Below are 4,770 nucleotides of genomic sequence, written 5' to 3'. Positions count from 1 at the left end.
CTTCTCTTGTATTGAATGACCATTTCCCTGAGGGTCCCCAGAGGAACAGGCTGCAGTTCTTCTGAATGCACTTTTTCCCTCTGATGAGGGCACGGTCATCTTCCTGCTCTCCTCTCAGAGACGTGGCTCCTTTGAATCGCCCTTGACCTCTCTCACCCTGTCTGGGACACAGAGGTGCAGTGCAGGAGCCTGAGCCTTAGGGAGGCAGGCCTGGGCTAACAATGAACACAGGGAGAATGACGGTGGGGTGTGGGCCTAGGGATATGCTCAATACCTTCTGCCATGCTCAGACCTTCTGGCCAGCCCACCCCAGAGTTCCCAGGGGGAGAGGGGCCCAGAAGTGGCTGGGAGCCTGTAACCCCAAGCACTCTGGTGCTCAGACGTGGGCTGGAGTGGAAGCCCACTGCAGGCTTCAGACCTGAGGGCCTTCTCAGTGCACAGAGGGCCTTCTGGGAAGGAGAGCTCACCTTTGAGGCTGGCAGGAGAGTCAGACTCCTGAGGACAGCATCATCTTGGGCTTGGGGGATGGAGGAAAGGGAAAAGGCCTTCCAGTCCCTGGAAACCCAGAGAGGCCTGGAAGGACAGTCAGGGACGGCTTCCTGGAAGAGGTGAGCAAGCCAGGAGGAGGCATGATGGTAGAGAGGGAAGAGGGTGGGAAACAACCACATTCTTTCCCTGGTGTGGCAGGGACACCAGGGCCCCTCTGTTCTCCCTGTTCTTCCTCACTCTGCTCCCCACCAGGGGCCTGATGACACCAGGGGAGCAGTCCCTCTGTCCTAGTAAAAGTCCCTAAGTGAGCTGGCTGCTGGTCCATTGTGGAGGGACAACACTCTTCCTTCCTCCTCTCCACCCTGCTGGGCCAGGGAACTTAGGAGCCAAGCAGCCAGGCTTGCCAGGAAGGGGCTCTTGGGAATGAGAAAGTGAGGGAGAAATGGCTGAGAAGAGAGAGACAGGGGATACAGCAGGGTAAGGGTGAGAAAGGAAAGGAGGGAGAAGGGGCCAAGTGTGTCCATGGAGGACCTTCCAGCACTGTCAAGAAGAGAGACCACAAGTTGAACCCGCATGCTTTGGCCACCTGGGTGGTGGTCTCCCTTGGGAGCTGGGACTGCAGAGTGTCCCTGGGGTTAGTTGCTGCTCCCTACAGCCTCCTGCCCCGGGTGTTGGTTCCCTACCCAGTGCCCCAGCAGGTCCACCTCTGTGGGCACTGTGCCCTGCAGCCTCCTGGCCCTTCTTGAGGACCCTGGAGTTGTGATGGTGATAAGGGCCCATTCCTGGGCTCCACAGATGCCCGGACTCTCAGAAAGACCCTGGCCACAAGAGGCTCCCCGTTCTCCAGGCCCTGCCCTAAGCCTACCAGCTCCAGGGAAGGGGAACTGGATGGGACAGCAGGTCTGGCTAAATTCCCCCGAGACGGCAGCCGGGCCCTTCCCTGTCCCATGCCTGGGCCACACCAGGGGCTGCACCTGCTGCACAGAGGCTGGCTGGTGGGATGTTGGGAAGACCGCTATGTCTGGAGGCCCAGGGCTCTGCTGGGAACTGGGCGGGGACGTCGCTGAGCATCACACTCTCCCCATCAATCCCCACCAGGTCCATTATCGTCTGAGCTGTGATTATAAAGCAATCAGGGAAATCCTTTCTTCCCAGTTCTTGAGAATGCCTCTGTCCCCAGCATGAGTGAGAATAGGAGGATTACTCCAGGCCCCGAGTGGCTCAGGGGAGGGGAGAGAAAGGAGGGGGGCAAGGCTCTATGTCAACTTCTGTTCCTGTCAGACCCAGGCAGAGTCTTGGGCCATGCTCCCGTGTCTTCTGCCCTCTCCCAGATCTGGCTGTTTGGTGATTCTCAGAGGTATAGGTAGCCCGCTGGCAGACAAGCGAGGAGGGAGGCAGCAGAGGGGCTCAGCAGGGAGCTCTGGCTTGGTAGTTCGGAGCCCTGAGTCTCATCCAGGCTCTGTCACTTGGCTGTGTGATCTGGGCAATCTGCTTGCCCTTTCTTGGCCTGACCTTCTCCATCTACAAAATGAGGTGTATTCATTGGATCATTTCTGGGGTTCTTTCCCAGCTCCAACAGCCTGTGAGGTGGAGACCACAGCAAAAGGAGGGTTGGAAGGGACAGGAACATTGAGCTTGGTGTCACATTGGGAATCCACCATCAGACTTGGGCTGATAGCCAGGCAGGTTGGACTCCCAAATCCCCAAGGCTCCCTGTACCCAGTCCCCTGCCTCTCCTTTCCTTTAGACCCTGTCAGGGCCATGGGTCCCCATCTGAGGAGCCTTCTCTGTCTGGGAGGGAGGAAGGCTGGAGACCCAGGAGCTTCTGAGCTCTGCTCTGGGCTTCAGGACCTGCTAGAGTGTGGACTCGGTGATAGCAGGGGTTATTCCATCACGTTGTCCTAGAACAGTGCCTGGCACATGGGTGGGCCTTGGAGGCTAAGAAGCAGTTAACTGGGAAGAGGAAGTGGGAGAGGAAGGTGAAAAAATCAAAAGGGGAGCTGGAAGACATCCAATGAGGGGTGCCTGGTACATTTCACTGTGTGGAGAGCTGAGGCATAGGCTTCTGAGGGCAGTGCGTGGAGCTGGAGCCACACTGTCAGGGCCAGAATCCTGGCTGCACTGCCCATCAGCTGTAAGACCAGGGCCAAGCTGCCCACTCTGTCTGGGCTTCAGTGGGGATAACATCTTAAAGGACTGCTGTGAGCAACAAAAAACTGCACAGAACCTGGCTTAGCAAGGGCCCAACCATTGAGAGATTATACTATTATTATTGTGGAATTAACAACAATGACGACATTTCAACCTGGGATGAAGCTTGATTTCCCCTCTTTTTGGCCTTCTGCACTTGGTGGAGAGTCACGGGGTGGAAGCTGCTGGGCCCAGCCCTAGGAGCCTCACCAGGGCTCCTGCAGTTCTGGGGCACGGCCGGCAGGTGACAGCATTTCACTGCAGTGAGTGGGCGCCAAACTCCTGCCCCAGCCCGGGCCGTCACGACTGGGTCCCAGGGCCCTTCCACAAGGTGAGCCTCTCTCTTTCTCCTCCTTCCCTCACTTCTGTATTAGCTGAGTAGACCCTTCTGTCCTAGCCTGTAGAATATGTGACCCCAGGACAGCAGTCCCCTGGTGTGAGTAGGAGATAGGGGCTTACTGCTTACCCCACCAGACCTTGCCCGAGCTGGCATGGAATTCTGCAGAAGGGGCAGGCTCCTCTTATGTGGGCGCCACCTTTGGGTTCCCTCTGCAGGTAGCTGGCCTGAGGAGGGGGCTGGGTGGGCACAGCAGGCTCAGTTCTGCATCCCCCAAAGAGGGTTTGCATGAGTCAGACAGGGCTCTACCCAAGGCAGCTCTTGGTGAAGAGTGAGACAGAAAGCCAGAGTCCTCAAAGTCCAAGGGGGAGGGGACACTGAGGGGCTGCGAACTGCCAAGCTGCTTGACTCTTGTCCCCCTTCCATGTCCCGGCTATGACATGGGGACCTTTGTCCTTGCCTCCTGATGGACCATGGAGAGAGGTCAGAAGGGTAACAGGTGGGACCCCAGGAATGCCTATGCATAGGGGCGGGGGCTGGATGGCTGAGGCAGGGCCAGCTCATATCCCACCTCCCTTTCCCACCAAACCCTCAAATCACCTCCCAAGAGTGACCCAGGCAGTTTTATCTTTCTGAGTATTGACTATTAAGTTTGAAAATGAACTGTTGTTCAGCCACAGAAACAAGGAAGATAAACACTAATTGCTTGGTGAATGTGCCAACTCCTGGCTCCTAATTCATCATCTTGCCAAGGCAGAGGCTAAGAAGAGGCAAAGGAGTGGGGAGGGGGTGAGGAAACTTGGGAACCAACAGACTCTCTTGCAAGATGTGGCAGTGGATGGGTGACCTCAACCCAGGGGCTGAGGATGGTGCCTGGGATCCCTGAAGCTCCCCAGGAAGGACAGGAAGCCAGGTGAGGGAGGGAGGAGAGGTCTTTGGCTGGGCTTATCTTTATCAATACATTCATTCCAAGTGGAAATATAACGTGTTCCCTCGCTGGCCTTGAGGTTGGCTTTGGTTAGCAAATTCTGCATTTTTCTGAGGTTGTTCCCATTATCACGTTAAGATCCTCAACTGGCTGAATTGAGGGGCTGCAAACCCTGTTAGGGATTGGTAACTTGCAGGACTCAGATCTGGCTGTGGAAGGTGGAGCCCTGAGGGCTTGTCTGAGAAGGACGCTCCATATTCTTTGAGGGTGTGGTGTGGGTCTTTGATGGTTCAGGTATGGATCTGCCTGGAGCGGGGACTGCACTAGGTGACCTGAGCCCAAGGCTGGGGGCATTGCACAGGCCCAGGGGAGAGAGACGAGCACAGATATCTGATAAGGAGCAGGAATGGAGGCATGGCTCGGGGGAGGCCTGCATTCATTCAGATCTTTGTGTTGGACCAAGATCTAAGCACAAGATACAGGAGACAGAAGCTGCCGCTCTGCATGACTTTGCAAGACTGGGCTTGTGAGCTGATCCAGAAGGTGATCGGAGCATGCAGGGCCCAAAACAGGGTGATGAGGAGGCATGTCCTCTGAGGAGGGGACAGCTGTGCTGAGAGTGGGTTGAGAAGATCTGGGGGGACCAGAGGGATCTGACTTGGAGAGTGAGTACTGCATGTGTGAGAAAGGCAGGGCAGGATCATGCCGGGCTGCATAGGGGCTGAGGTTTACCGTAAACACAGTGGCCACCTCCATGGGAGGGTGAGTAATCAGATCAGTGCTCTAAGAAGAGGACTCAGGAATGAACCGAGGTGAAGCAAGAGTG

Source organism: Hylobates moloch, unplaced genomic scaffold, assembly GCF_009828535.3.
Source record: "Hylobates moloch isolate HMO894 unplaced genomic scaffold, HMol_V3 SCAFFOLD_11, whole genome shotgun sequence".
NCBI classification, from domain to species: domain Eukaryota; kingdom Metazoa; phylum Chordata; class Mammalia; order Primates; family Hylobatidae; genus Hylobates; species Hylobates moloch.
This window is presented reverse-complemented; position numbering follows the sequence as displayed.